Raw genomic sequence first — 16899 nt, 5'->3', positions numbered from 1 at the left:
TAAAATTCTACAGGTTATAATTGTTTATAATTGCATTTACTTACTTATCTTCTGGATTTTTATGGGTTTCTAAAATGTTTGATTTATTTTTATTATTATGTACAGATAATGGTTTTTTAAATATTTATTATTATATTATGACTTTCATACAACGGTTTAATGTTTCAAAATGCCCTTCTATATGAGAATAGTTCTATTGTTTCTCAATATAAATATTCTCAACATTCAGAACAATATTTTGTTATTCTTACAATTTTGTCAAGTTCTTATTTTCTCAGTTCAGTTTTTATGTTGTAATTGTGTGTTGACATTTATTTATATGAGATAAATTTGTAGAGATTATTTCCCCTTACAGTATTTAGTGCTGTGTTTTAGTTTTTATGTGGGTATAATAATTATACCATAAAAATATGTTAATAAAATATTATTTAATGCAAAAAAAGTATAGGAAATAAAGTGGGGAAGTGGCAATGTGCAAAAGAGTAAATTTCAAACAACTCTGAATGAAGATACAGTGGGAAGGTGTTTGCCTCAGCCTGACAGTAGGTGGAGCCAGTCTATTCAACAATCTTAGTTCTTAGCCTGGCAGGAATATACAGAGCCCTGGGGCAAGTGGGTAATTTAGAACTCAATTGTATTTAGAACTGTATAACCACCACCTAGAGCAAAGAGTGAAAAAAAATAGAAGCATTAAAACCTGGTAAAGCTAAAAACATTATCTATATACTGTTTTATGAGGAGACCTCCTGCACACAGCCAGCAAATGACCTAGATGAAAGTAGTAACTAGTTTCAGTCTTAAAGAAACGAGGCACTTTCACCAAAGCATTTTGTCAAATATTTTTGCTTTATAGGCAAAAATGTTCAAATAATGTTAAAAATCCCAGACTTCAGAAGACAGGGAGATCATCTAACTTAATCTCCTCAATTTACACTAGGCAATATTTTCTTCAAACCTACTACTACTTTCTAGCTGTGTGAACTTGAGCAACTTTATGCTTAAGTTTTAGTTTCCTGACCTGTAAAATGTTCCAACCCAGTAATATTTAAATTATTTAAATAATTAAATATGATAAAAACAATAAATATGACCAAATAATACACATAAAGATAATTTCTGATATGAGAATCACTGAACATTATACAGGAATTTGCACAGTCTTGCTAATGTTAAGAATTAAGTGCTGCCTGGAAAGTGCTGCCTGGGAAAAGTTCTTGTACTTGAACTAGCTCAAGAACAGTTGTCACAAGGGGGAAAGTGTGCCTTCCAATCCAGACAATAACAAAGAAAGTTGCAGGGTATTCTGGTTCACCCAAAGTTAAAAAAAAAAAAAAATCACATAAATGCATGTTATAGTACTCTCCTGGAACAGGAGCCAGAGTTATACACTTACTAACCTTTCTGATATCAATTTTCTGATACTACTAAGGAGTAGCTTTTAATTAAAACTCGTATCAGAATAAAAACAGGAAACCAATACAGGTACAGTAAGTCCTCACTTAATGTCATTGACAGGTTCTTGGAAACTGCGACTTCAAGTGAAACAACAAATAACGGAACCAATATTATCATAGGCCAGTTGATATAAACAAGAATTAAGTTCCTATGGTATATTTCTGGTCACAAAAACATCACCAAACTTCTAAGGAAACGCCCAAAAGCACTTCTAATATTAAACATTGAAATAAATGTGAGTTATACATACATTTAAGAAAAATGAGTAAGACCAAGTAAGATAATCCTTTTCCAACCCATTATTCCAGTTCTGGGTCATGGCGGCTGGAGCCTCTCATGGCATCTCAGGGCGCAAGGCAGGACCAACCCCGGACAGGACGCCCTCCGGTCGCAGGGCCAATGGCACCCGCCCCACACTCACACAGACCAGGACAGTGTGGACACACTAGTTAGCCTAACGTGCAGCACATCTTTGGGATGCGGGAGGAAAATGCAGTATGAGGAGACAACTTATGCAGACATGGGGAAAAGTGGCCCTGGCCTGGATTGATTCTCGCCCCTCATCAACATTATAATGAAACAGCACTGAATGAAGCAACATTATTCCAGGATCTGCTATCTTACTTAAAAAAATGATAAACACAGATTCGGTTCAATTTGACAAACATTTATTAAGTATTTTCTATGGGCAAGGCACTGATGTGAGAGATGGAAAGAAAGGTTAATAAATAAATAACTCTGGCTCTGCTTCCAAGAGAGTGTATATATAATTTCATAGGAAAGAAAGACAGGTAAACAACTAGCAAGGGAGCATGGCAGAACCAAACACTGTATAAAAACACAGTTAGTGGGAGGGAGGGAACCCAAGAGGAGCTTCGGTAAGGAGGCAGCACTTGAGCTATGTCTTAAGAATTTTTTATCACTACTAATACAGGAGTCATTCTTTTTTCTTTGACACACATATTTTGGCTTCAAAAAATATTTAATTTATGAAAACTGTATTGTTACATTATTTTTTAAAGATTTTCTTTATTTATTTTTAGAGAGAGGAGAACAGAGAGAGAAAGAGAGGGAGAAAACATTGATGTGTCTCTCACATGCCCCCAGCTGGAGACGCAGCCTATAACCCAGGCATATGCCCTGGTGACCATTTGGTTCACAGGCAAGCACTCAATCCACTGAGCCACACCAGCCAGGGCTGTTACATTATTTTTTAAAACATACATTACACTTTCACTTTATTGCATGTAAATTATAAAAAAAATTTTTTTAAACCACATATTATAAAAATGGACATGTTCGTATTAAATTCAAGATGCACAACTTTAGGTTTGGGAAGAAAGGCCAACTACATAGTGGTGAAGAGATAAGAGAAGACCTTAGGAGTTCCATGATCAGCTATGGCCCAAGTAAACTCTAGACTAATAAGATAGAGATTATATAGGAGAGAAAAGACTCACAGCAAAAAAAGTTATTACGTGAATATAATGATGCTTTAAAGAAGGTTCACGGATAAGAGCTCAACAGTGAGAATAAACAGTTAACAAAGAGATAAGCATAATGGAGAAGACAAGAGTCAGAAGAAAAAGGAAAGTAAGATGGTTTTGAACCCCCTGGAGAAATATTTGGTGAAATGAAGATTTTAGATTTATCCAAAGGTCAAAAGGAGGAAGTTTCCAAACCATGCTCAGGATGAAGAGGCATTACTGAAATAACACAATCTGAAAATCATTATTTTATAATCCCTACTTCCTCTCCATTTTTATTAAAACTTTTTCAGGGCCCAATTCCATTAGGTAAGTTTTGCCTAATCATCCTACTGAAAATGAATACTCCCTTTTCTGACAGCACTTAATGTTCTAACCTCTCATCTGGCACATAGCACAGATTGCTTTGCACAGATAGCACTTTTTTCACTAAATAAGAATATTGATAAATGTCTTATCTACTTGAACAATACGACAAAGGCAACACATAGAAACAGAGATAAAAGCACACCGATAGCATGTCTGCTAGCCATAAATTAGCTAAATAACACAGGTCTCACAATAAATTCATTTGATACAGCATTTAGTGAGTTATAATCTATGGGAAACTTACAAGTGCAGAAGCAATAACCAGAGAGCAACACAAAAACTGCTAGATGGGGATCCTTGGTATTTCAGGTTTCTGGCCCAATCTATCATCAAGATAGATTCCTGAATATGCACTTCAGAATCTATCATCATTGAGGGGTTGGGGGAGAATGGTCTTTAAAGTTGCTGGAGAAGTTTTAAATAACTAGGATATTAAACTGGCAGTGTAATATTAAGTTACTGATCCACTGTTCCAATAGGAAACGGTGAAGAAAATAGGGAGAACTGAAATTCAAACATCTCTTTTGTACCAGATGCTATACAACATGACTGTTGTTTTAATTTCAGAAAATGTAAGAATGATGTAACAAATATCCACCCCCTAGAATTGACTATTTACATTTTATGCCTGTGTTGAGCACTTTATTTTAATAAAGGAAATAAATTATTACAGATAATGTCAAGGTCACCCATCTCTCCAGTCCAATTCCCCTTTACACATTTCCAGAGATAATGACTAGTGTTAATCACTGTAATTTATTTAAAAATCATTTTACATATATGTGCCTATAAACAAAGTTTTGCTTTGCTGTGTTTTTTATCTAAATAGGATAATTCTGTATATATCATTCTTTAAATAGTTTTTATCAATAAAAAATACAATTAAGGAGAATCAAGATGGTGGAGGAGTGAGTGGAAGTCACACTGACCTCCTCCCAGGACCAACCTGGAATTACAACTAAACAGTGGAGAAATCACCTGGAACAAACAACTGAACAGTAGCAAGAGAGGAGCCTTATAACCTCGGACAGACAGAAGAATCAGCTTTAGCACAACGTAACTGGTAAGGAGTGCGGTAAAGACTCGAGAAGGCGGGCCGGGCGCCCACTGGTGGCAGCACCAGAAGGATATTGAAACAGCCAGTTGGATCCCCCTGAGAAGAGTGGGGTCTAAACCATAAGCGAGGATCTCCAGCCTACAGCACTAGAGCCCCAAGTACACAGAAAACGGCCAGCTATGAAAAGTGACAGGGTTGCTCTCTGCCAGAGACAGGCAGCTGGAGACACAAAGAGCCATTTAAAGGGCCAACACATAAATTTTTATTTGCAGCCACTTACCCTGGACTCCGGCAAAGGTGGGGGCAGAGAGGGCTAGAGACGCCTGAGGAGAGACTGAGGAAGAAGGCATTGGGGAGAGAACTGAGAGAGTAGCTGGCAGGATCCTGGTGCTGACTCACCCCCCATACGGCAGCAGCCATCTTCCTCAGGCAGAGACCACAACCCTGAGCAGCAGCAGCATGAAAGGACACAGTAGCCCCACCCCAGGTGGGACTCGGCTCTGGCTCGGTAGTGCTAAAGCCTGACTGGTGAGTACAGAGTGGCAGCCACAGATAGTAAATCCCTGGCTAAAGGGGGCGCAGAATGGTCTGGAGACTCTTGAGGAGAGATTGGAGACGGACGCTTTGGGGGGAGAACGGGGAGAGTAGCAGGTGAGACCTTGGTGCTGGCTTCTCCCGCTAGGGCAGCAGCCATCTGGCTCAGGCAGATGACTCCCCTGAGTGGCAGCAGCATGAGAGGACCCAATGACGCCACCCTCTGGAGGAACTCTGCCCCGCCCGGTGGTGTCTAAGCCGTCCTGCTGAGTGCAGAGTGACTAGATTAACAGTTGAAAGAGACAGCCACAGACAATAGATTCGTGGAAGTCTCAAACAGACTGCCTAAGGTTAGACAGGGACAACATCTAACATCATCAGAGGCAGATCTAGGAAGAAAATACAGTGGTCTCCTATCATAGAAGTTCACACCACAAAGTCAGGAAATCAAGAATGATCAATTGAAGAAGCAAAAAGGAAGAGTCTCACAAATAATGGGAAGACAAAGAAACACCCCCCAACTGAAGAGAAAGGAGAAATCCCCACAAAGAGAACTAAATGAAATAGAGGCAAGTAAACTATCAGATATTGAGTTCAAAACAATGGTTCTAAGGAAGCTCAATGAGCTCAGTGAGCTCAGAAAAAATTACCGAAAACTACAGGGAAACTACAAGGAACTTACTGCAAACTATATCAGCATGAAAAAAGACATAGAAACTATCAATAAGAGGCAAGAGGAAATGAAGAATACAATTTCTGAATTGAAGAACACAATAGAAGGAATCAAAAGCAGGCTAGATGAAGCAGAGGAACGAATCAGCAAGCTGGAGAATAAAGTAAAAAAAAAGCTCCCAGAAAGCAAGAAAATGAAAAAAGACTAAAAAAAAAAAAAAAATGAAGAGGTGTTGAGGGAAATGCAGGACAACCTGAACTGTAATAATATCAGTATAATAGGGATACCAGAAGAAGAAGAGGAGGAGTAAGGGATAGAGAACCTTTTTGAAAAAGTAATGTTGGAAAACTTTGCTAATTGGAGGACAGAAAAAGTCACCCAAGTCCAGGAAGGACAGAAGGTCCCATTCAAGAGGAACCCAATGACTCTCACTCCAAGACACATCATCACTAAAATGGCAAATATCAAAGTCAAACAGAATCCTAAAAGAAGCAAGGAAGAAAGAGGTAGTAACATGTCAGGGAGCCCCAGTACGGCTAGCAGCTGACTTCTCAACACAAACACTACAAGCCAGGAAGGAATGGCAAGAAATATTCCAAGTCATGAAAAGCAAAGGCCTACAACCAAGACTCTCTATCCAGCAAGGCTCTCAGTTAAAATGGAAGGTGAAATAAGGAGTTTCCCAGACAAGAGAAGGCTAAAAGAATACACCTCTACCAAACCAGCATTGTAAAATATGCCAAAGGGACTGCTTTAAGAAGATGAAAAAAAAGAGTCTATGATACCCAGTTCCTTTCAGGCACCAATACTTGATATTACCATTATTTTTAATACTTATTAATCTGATTGTGGCAATGATGTGTTATTTTAATTGTTACTTTATTATTTGTTGAAACTAAACCTGTTTTTGTAGATTTCTTGCCTATTTCTATTATTTAAAAAAATAAGCTTTAAATGACTTTTTGGTATTCTTACCCATTTTTTGATTAAATGTTTGTAAAATGTTCCCCCTAAAAAACAAAAATCAAAACAGAACAAAAAAACCCGTTAACCATTTTTTACATGTGTTGCAACTACTTCCCTATTCTATTACTTGTCCTTTAACTTTTCGTATATGTATATTACTGTATAGTCTTAAGTGTTTAATAGAGTCATATTGTCAATATTTTACTTTATAGCTTCTGGGTTTGAATATTTTACTTCAGGGTAAGAAAAATATTATTTTGTATTTTCTCCTAAAACTCCTTAGATTTTACACATTGATTTTTAACTCACCTGACTATTTCTTATATAATGTGTGAAATAGGGCCCTATATTTGTTTTATTTCAAGGAATAGTGGTCCATGCAGCTTATTTGTTGAGTAAGCCTTTTTTCCCCATTGATTTGAAATATCAATTTAATCATATATTACATTGTTAGATATATACGTTTGTTTCTAGAACACTCATTTTATTTCACTGATCTACTTGATTATTTCTGTGCTGGTGTCATGTTGTTTTAATTGCTGAGACTTTATAATCGATTTAAATTTTTTAATATTTTATAATGGATTTTGACATTTAAAAAAATAAATAAATCTGCATTTAAAAACAAAGAAAGAAAGAAGGAACTCCTACCTTTTGCAACAACATGGATGGAATTGGAGAATACTATGCTAAGTGAAATAAGCCAGTTGATGAAAGACAAATACCACATGATCTCACCTCTAAGTGGAATCTATTCAACAAAATAAACTAACGAACAAAACAAACCACGGGCATAGAAACATGGAGAAGACTGGAAGTGACCAGAGGGGATGGGGAGGGAGGACAATGGTGGAAAGAAGGAGAAGGGACTAAACAAAGAACATGTATGAATAACCCTTGGACACGGACAACAGAGTGGGGACTGACTGTGGGAGAGCGGGGCAGGGTGGGATGCAGGGAGGAGGGCAAAGGGGGAAAAATTCAGACAACTGTAATAGAATAAACATGATTTAAAAATAAAAAATTTAAAAAATATATATATATGAGATCCATCAGGTAGAAACTGTAGTTCATTCCTTTCAATTGCTCTCACAAGAATACAGCAAATTATATTTACTTATTCCTATACCAATGGACATTCTAGGTTGTTTCCTATATTTTTCTACTAAACAATATTTCAGTGAACATCCTTCTTTATGTACATTTATACAAGTCTCTTGCTTTCTGCTTTATATGCATATAAAAGAGTATTCCTAGTTTGAGGGAAAGAAAAGGAAAAGAGGAAAGTCATGGAAAGGGATCCTGGGCTAGCAGGTTAGAAGGTCAATGGACAAGGAATGGGAATGCTCATTGAAGCAGACTTGCCCTACATTCATCCTTACTATCACTTTGACTTATATGATAAAAAGTAAAGTGAAAAGTAAAAGAATAATGCATGCTAAATGTATCATTTTACATGAGGGGCATCAACAGATACTGTTTTACTCTTAACAGATAAATGTGGATTCAATATTTTTTTTTTAATTTACAAGTAAACTCATATAGAATTTTTTTAAAGTTTATCTTCTAAATCACTTTTTAAAGACACAGAAATGTTCATTATATTCATTAAGTGAGAAAACAGGTCACGAAATACTACATAATGCATAATCATATTTTACTTAAAAGTATATATGTATAAATATAGAAAGAGAATAGTCTAGAGGATATATAGCAAATAATTAACTGGTCATAAGAAAGTTTCCATGAGGGCACAGGTGAGGGTTAAGGGTGCAGTGGTGATATAAAAGAAGCGGGTGCCATGCAATTTAAGTCACCTATTTGTGCTGTTTAATTAATTGTGTCTCATGGACCGGCTTGGGCCAGATCCCATTTTTACCAATTTCATTCTATAGTGGAATGCTGGAGAGAGTGATTGTTGGTGATTTTCATTTCTTTTTCTGCCTCTTTGTATTTTCTCTATTTCTTCTTCACAACATTTTGAAGAGTTGAATTATTTAAGTACTTCCCCAAGTCTAAACTATGAGCTCCATGAAGATTTTACCACTATTTATCCCAGACTTAGCTTTGTGCCTGGCATACTGAAAGTAAGCAATCAATATCTGCTGACTGATTCACAATGTTCTACAACTGGAAAGTAATTAAAGTAATAACTTTCTAATAGGAACAACAAGAAAAGGTGTTTTCACAAGGGAAACCCATATAAATATAATATAAATTAAAAAAATACAACCTGCTTTCTTTCCATAGGAGGGGATAACTTTCAATATGCAGGGACATCATCATAAATATTCCCTAAACAGATTTTTCATAATTAAATAGGTGCCTAGCATGGTGGCTGGCACATAGTAAGTACCAATACATATGAGCTGCTATATTAATACTGTTGTTTTGAATATGATTTAAAAGGCCACAAAAGGAACCAATTTTCTATGGAAATCTGTATAGTTTAGCTAACAAATAGTCAGTGGGTCTCCTTGAAATCTTGGCATGAGTTCTCAGAATTTAAATCTTCTCAGCTGCTTAGGGCATAAGGAATTTCATCAGATCTAACTGTTGAATGAATTGTTAAATAGAAGAGGAAGTACATAAAACTTCTTCACAGTAGTTGGGAGGTCACCCAATGAGGATTTTAAAAATGTCTGTGCTCCCCAGAGTTAGGGCCCATTATCTGAACCAACTAATAAATTCTATCTTCTTTCTTCCTCCTAAAATATACTCCATTAAAATCTGTCCACAAAATAGCAGATCCCAAAAAGTTAAATGTTAAATACTGTGTGCAAGTGGACAAATCTCTTTCAGTAGGTTAGAGCAACAGTTCTCAAACTGTGGTCTGTGGACCCTTTCAGGGGTCCTTGAATTCAACGCTATCTTCGTAATACTGCGAGTTATTTACCTTATTCACTGCATTGACATTTGCACCGATGGCACAAAAGCAATGGTGGGTACAAATGCTGGCGCCTGTGCATCAAACAGGGCAGTAGCAGCCAAACTATACTATAGTCATTGTGTTCTTCCCCACCGCCACACAGTCACAGTTTGTTTTTTTAAAGCCAGTTAACAATGCCTTTGATGAAGCCTTCTATTCTGAAGCCTTTTAACAATGCCTTCTATTTTGATGAAAATAAAAATTACTAACTATTAAATCTCAACTCGAGTGCACATCTTTTTAATATTTTCTGTAATGAAATGGGAATATTCACAAAGAACTTCTATATATTTAAGTGTAGTGGTTGTTTCAAGGAAAAGCATTTGTGTGACTGTTTTGAGTTGTCTTCTCAACTAGCTGCTTTTTCCATGAAATGCCATTTCATAGAAATAAGTCAAGTGGGACTGCCTCTTTAAGAAAAAATAACTGGCAGTATTTTTACCAATAAAATTCAAGCTTCTGAGGAAAAATTAGAATTTTTAAAAACCTGCACCTACCACTTTGAGTTTGACAGCTTCCCAATACTTAAAAAGACTTTTCTAATGAAATCAGAGGTGCTGAATTAATAATATATATGATCTTTTGATATTATATAAAGAAATATGTCAACATCTAAAAGACCACATCAATAATGAACCAATATTTTCCATATGATTGATGCATGATACCATAAAATCATGCATGCATAAAAATCCATTTGAAGTGCAAGATAGACCAATGGATTTTAATGTAACATAGTACGAAAAGTTCAATGATATGGTCCCAGATTCTGCACTTCAATTAACCCTAAGACTTACAATTATAAAGTTTTGGTATGCTGTCAAAAAAGAAAATCAACAATTTTCTGAAAAGGCAATTATTAAAATAATTCTCCCTTTCCCAACTATATATAACTGTGTAAAACCTGATTTTCTTTATACACTTCAATCAAACCAACGTATTACAACAGATTAAATGTAAAAGCAGATGTGAGGATCCAGATGATTTCTATTAAGCCAGACACCAAAGAGACCTCCAAAATGTAAACAATGCCACTCTTATTATTAAATTTGGTTTGTTTTGGTTATTTCCCATAAAATTATTTATGTTAACATGTAATACAATTATTATTTTAAATGAATTAAAACAAATACTTAAAATCTTTTTCTCAGCTTTAATTTCTAATATGGTAAATATTAAGAGATAAAACACATGAATAAAAGCTCTTCGAGGGTTCTCAAGTTTTGAGAGTGGAAAGGGGTCCTGAAGACAAAATGTCTGCAAACAGGAGAGTACAGCACGGTCTACCACAGTCAAGCCAATCTTCTATTCAGAAAAAGCCAAAATTAGAAGGTCAGGGAGGTCCCCTTTAGCAAAGATATCATAACGCACCTCTGTCTCAAAGATTTATACTTAGTGGGACAGTACCGAGAAAGCCTGACGGGGTATTCCATGAGTCTTTTTTATGCCCTTTAACCATGGTATGGACGGGGGGCAGAGGGAACAAAACGGAAGGATAGCACTTCATGAAAACCCCAGTGGAGCTCCAGAATTTTGGGCTTTGGTCCAATAGTAAGGATCCAGTGGACAGTACATGTGTGAAAGATGTTTCAAAAACTCAAACATTTAAAAGCAATAATCCCTTTGCAGACAAGGGACTGATATGTAGTGAATTTTCTGGGTTTGCAGTTTGGCCTAAAGGCAAGCCAGAGTCATAACGGTGCTGCTAACCTCCAGAAATAAAATGTTTTTGGCCTGAGGAACCAGGGTGTGGAGCCCAGGGCTACCACTGCCTTCTGAAAGTGAGGGGAGAAACACAGATGAGTCACTAAATTCTCTGTATGAACTCTGCTCAAGTCTCTGGCAGACCCTTGAACCATGCATGCAGAGAGCCAACTCAAAGCAGCTTGTGGCTATGGTTGGAGAAGTGAGCAGATGTGTTTGTTTCTAATATGGCAAATACTGATGGACACAAACTGCATAAACAAAAGCTCTTTGAAGTCCTCAGTTAAGTTTTCAGAGTATAAGGGGTTCCAAAACCAAATTGTCTAGAACAGGTATACAGGACATACTATTACCTAAGCTGGGATTCCCAACCCTCCCAGCCTCCCCTGCCCCATAGACGGTGGCCTGTTAGGAATCACTGCACAGCAGGAGTTGAACTGCGAGACCACGAGCAAAGCTTCATCCCATGCACCCCATCGCCTGAATTACTGCCTGAACTCCATCCCTACCCGCGACCCCGGAGCCAGTTTTTGGAAAACATTGTCTTCCAAGAAACTGGTGCCAAAAGGTTGGGGACCGCTGATCTATAGGATAAAACTGGGACTCACTAAGATGGCATGTAAGAGTTTTAATAATCTGGCCCTGAATCATTTTTCCATTACCACCATGTACTCTATGCACATCCACAATAGATTAATCCACCCCCCAGAAAAGCTTTGTACTTTATTATCTATAAATTTGAACATACTGTTCCCTACTTTAGGTGTCCGATAATTAAATTTATCAAATATTAATTGGAAGCCTACTTGGCTAGGCACTTGTACTAGACATTTGCAAAATTCTAATCATTTAACACCATCTAACTTTAAACTTTAGTTCCTCAGTGAAGTTTTAAAGAAATGGGGGATTAGTCACCAAGATACCTTTACAGAGTTAGCTGCTTACTCCTTCAAATGCCAATACTACCACTTTGTTGATTGTCTCTTTTTTTCTTCACTAACCTCTGATCTCTCTAGTGGTCTAGGATGATGTTTTACTCCTCTTGGTATTCCAGAAGCATAGCATATACCTTGTGCACAGTAGATGCTTCAAATGTAATTGTGTAGAAGAGAGTCAATTGACAACTGTAATGGGAAAGGTCTATACTTATTTCTAGGGACATATGGATATCTGGCTCTTGGACAAGATAAGGTCAGTTGGATTCATGATATGCTGTTTAAAATCCAGTTTATGAACCAGTTTGTTTATTGATGGTTTCACCAGGTACAACTGGTTAGCCAGCTTGGCTTGACTACATGTCCCAAGCTACATAGGAATACACCACTGGGAACTTCTGCTTTAGGCTCTTCTAAACCTAAAATCTATCACACAAATCTATGTGGTTCGATCCAGAGATGAAGTGGACCTGGTGTGAATTAGGATCCTAAGGAGTTTTCCCTTGATGCCCCCCATATCCTCAAAGCTTGTCTGCCCTCTCTTTTGTGGCACCATATCCTTGACTTTTAAATAAAAGCCTTAGCCCTGGCTGGTGTGGCTCAGTGGGTTGAACACTGGCCTGCAAACCAAAAGGCCACCTGTTCAATTCCTAGTCAGGACATATGCTTGCAGGTTGGGGGCAGGCAAGAGGTAACTGATTGATGTTTCTCTCCCGGTCTTTCTCCCTCCCTTCCCCTCTTTCAAGAAATGAATAAATAAAATATTTTTAAAAAATAAATAAAAGCCTTAAATGAGTAATGCTCTTATGGAGACTTGTGAGTCCTTTCAAATACCCAAACTTGTGAAATCTTTGCAATAATAGTTTCTATACATTTTCATGAATGTAAAAATAGGCCAAGTGGTCCAACTGATATCCTTGTCAATCTTAGTAAAACAAAAATTTTTATATATTTTATACTGTTTTATGGTTTATAAATACTATCACATACACTAACACAAATTTCCAAAGTAACGCTGCAAAGGATATACACCATTTAGTAGAGAAACTCAGGCTCAAAAGATTAAATGACTTGTCCACAGTTGCTCAACCAGCAAGGGACAGAAATGGGCACCAGCCTAACAATTGTCTAAGCTGCCTCAAAAGTTTGCAGCAATTACAAGCCTCTGGTATAATTACAAGGTTTAATGTAATATCTCTGTATCCTGATGAAGCTTATTGAAACAAGTCACAAAGGAATCTGCATTCATCTATTTATTAAAGAGGTTAATCGTAGTATATAATGTTGATGGCAAATGTTTGAACACATTCATTTCTTCGCAATTATATGAGAGGCTTATTAAGGGATTTAGGCACTGTGTTAGGGAAAGCTTACAGTTTTGTGAAAACATGAGACATTTTAAAGCAGAAAAATGAATGTTTTTTCAGTTCATGGATGAAAAAAAGTCTGAAGTTAATTGTATGATCTGATATTTTAAATTCTTAAGAAATATTTTTATGGTACTTTAGAGTATACAAGGTCATTTCTCAAACCTACTTCAAAAACCAATATGACAGCTAAGAAAAGTAAAAATTAAAATTAAGTAATTTGTCCTAATATATACAAGATCACACATAGTTTGTACAAGGCAAAGTCAGGATTGAAGTACAATGTTAATTTACAGCCTTTCCACTTTATAAACGGCTTCTCTTAATCTTGTGTTGGTTTCAATTCAAATGTCCTGTTTCTTTTTTTGTTTGTTTAAAAAACCCACAAAATAAAAATAGTAATATTTACTTCATCATAATAATTAATAATTTAGAATTTAAAGTTTAATAAAGTAATTTAAATGTCTTAGTGGTGACTTTATTCTCTTCCTAACTGATGGTTAGAATGTTTCTTAAATATTTGTTGAATTACATATTTTTACCCTGGTAATTTCAAACAGCTTTTTGGCAAATAAAAATCATTCATTTCTCTAGTCAGACTCCAGATCTATATGAATACTGAAAACAAATAATTAAATTTAGAGTCGTATTTTCTAAACATGAAAAGCTATCTGATCTGTGTAATTGTTTTGAAAACATTTAATTAGTTGTTAAAGTTTAGCAGTATCTCATTCTTTAACAGTGTAAGCAACTAAATATTTGTTTCAAAAGAACACATAAAATAAGATATAGGTTTCTGAATATATTTCATTTAACTTTAATTCTCAAACAGTGTTTAATTTAAATCAAATTCCTAGGTCTACCCAAATCCTCTGGGCCAAGTTCCAACTGGACCAAGACTTTTATCCTGGGCATTCACTGATTAAGTGTCAGTTTTTAAAGTTCTGAAAAAAAGCCTGCTTAAAGAAAACCAGAGAAAATGACACACGTCAGTGAAGACAAGTGTAGCAAACAGAGGTTTCTCTATGATCCAACTAAAATAGCAGTGCTGTTACACCCACATGCATATATATAACTGAAATATTTCCATGGTCTTTCCCATTAACCTTTAATCAAAATAATAAATTTTTAATGTTTAAACTTAATTTTGATTTTATTTAAAAAATGAGAGAATGAAAGTGAAAAATATCACACAAATAATTTTTTAAAAAAGCAGAAGAGTACTAACACCTATTGAGTTTATATGCCCAAAACCATGCTAGTGACTTTATTTATTTTATTATATGGATAGGAAGAATTAATATCATTACAATGTCCATACTACCAAAGAAATCTATAGATTCAACACAATTCCTACTGAGACATCAGCGGTATATTTCACAGAACTAGAACAAATATCCCAAAAATTTACATGAAACCACAAAAGAACCCAAATAGGTATAGCAATTTTGAGAAAGAAGAAGAAAGTTGAAGGAATCATGCTACCTGATATCAAACTATACTACAATGCCGTAGGAATCGAAACAGCATGGTTCTGGAATAAAAACTGAAATATAGATCAATGGAACAGAATAGACAGCACAGAAATAAGCCCACGCCTTTATGTTCAGTTAGTATTTGATATATGAAGCAAGAACATACAATGGGGTAAAGATAGTCTATTTCATAAATGGTTTTGAGAAAATTAGACAGACACATGCAAAAAAAAGGACCTAGACCACATCTGTACACCATATACAAGAAAACCCAAAATGGATTAAAGACTTAAATGTAAGACTTGAAACCATAAAAATCCTAGAAGAAAAAATAGGCAGTAAAATCTCAGACATTTCTCATTGCATTATTTTTTCTGATATGTCTTATCAGGCAAGGGAAACAAAAGAAAAAAATACACAAATGCGACTACATCAAACTAAAAATGTTTTGCACAGCAAAGGAAAACCAGCAACAAAATGAAAACAAAAACCACTGAGTGGGAGAACACACTTGCCAATTATATATCTGATAAGGAGTTAATATCCAAAATTTATACAGAACTTATAAACTCAACACCAAAAAAAAACAAACAATCCAACTTAAAAACGCACACAGAACCTGAATAGATACTTCTCCGAAGAGGACATACAGATGGCCAATATACTTATCAAAAGATGCTCAATGTCACTAATCAACAGAGAAAGGCAAATTAAAACCACAATGACATATTACCTCACACCTGTCAGAATGGCTATCATCAATAAATCAACAAACAGCCCTAGTTGGTGTGGTTCAGTGGATTAAGTGCCGCCCGCAAACCAAGAGGGCACCAGTTTGATTACCAGTCAGGGCAAATGCTTGGGTTTGGGCCAGGTCCCTGGTTGGGGCGTGTGGCATGTGAGAGGCAGCTGATCAATGTTTCTCTCTAACATCGACATTTCTTTCTCTCTTTCTCCCTACCTTTCCCTTCCTCTAAAATAAATAAATAGAATCTTAAAGATAAATAAATAAATAGGATGAAGGTGAAAAATTACACATATTAAATAATTAAAAAAATAAAGCAAAAGAGTACTCTCACCTATTAAGTTTATATGCCTTAAACCAAGTTAGTGACTTTATTTACATAATATCCTTTAATATAAAAAAAATCACTTTATGCCCTGGCTGCTGTGACTGAGTGGATTGAGCTCCAGCCTGAGAGCCAAAAGACTGCTGGTTCGATTCCCAGTCAGGGGACATGCCTGGGTTGCGGGCCAGGTCCGCAGATGGGGGTGTGCAAGAGGCAACTGATTGATGTTTCTCTTGTACATCGATGTTTCTTTCCCTCTCTTTCTCCTTCCCTTCCGCTCTCTCTAAAATACATAAATAAAATCTTTAAAAAAAAAATCACTTTGTGAGGTGGGTTTAGCATTCTTATTTTATGTATCAGGAAATTGAGGCACAGCAGGATTGAGAAACTTGTCCAATTACCATTCAGCTCCTAAGCAGGAATACTTAGATTCAATCTCATGCCATTTCCCTTTAATGACAAGTTGTATGCCTCCTACCACACCATGCAAAAAAGAAAAAGCAGAAGAGGACAAAAGAGGTATTATCATGAATGTTTGGTCTATACTAATAATTCTTAAGAGGTAAGCAAACCATGTAATTCTGGCATCTATAGTAGACACACCTGAACATCTATAGAATTTATTCATCTGTCATCTGTATGATTAAAGAAATGATACTGTCTAAAGACAATTCCTTCACTGCTCTAATGAACTACTTTTCTTTTGTGTTATTTACCTTTTCAAATTTTTATATTTACCTCCTAGGTAGAACATAACCTATTGGGGAAAAAAATCCAACATACAACTTTGCAAAGTAATATACATATAGTAGGTATTTAGTAAATATTTGTTGGTCACATACTTTGTAGTTAGTAAGTACTTGAATAGTTGATAATAT

At 36.0% G+C, this 16899-nt stretch overlaps 1 protein-coding gene across 1 annotated transcript in view; it reads right to left on the bottom strand.

Annotated features, from left to right (window-relative positions):
* Positions 1 to 16899, bottom strand: part of ACER3 (alkaline ceramidase 3) — a 120099-nt gene that overhangs the window by 86387 nt on the left and 16813 nt on the right. The gene's annotated exons all lie outside the window — the stretch shown is intronic.

The sequence above is a fragment of the Pteronotus mesoamericanus genome, unplaced genomic scaffold, assembly GCF_021234165.1.
Source record: "Pteronotus mesoamericanus isolate MK-2021 breed Mesoamerican mustached bat unplaced genomic scaffold, CSHL_Meso_final contig_33, whole genome shotgun sequence".
Taxonomy (NCBI): domain Eukaryota; kingdom Metazoa; phylum Chordata; class Mammalia; order Chiroptera; family Mormoopidae; genus Pteronotus; species Pteronotus mesoamericanus.
This window is presented reverse-complemented; position numbering and strand designations above follow the sequence as displayed.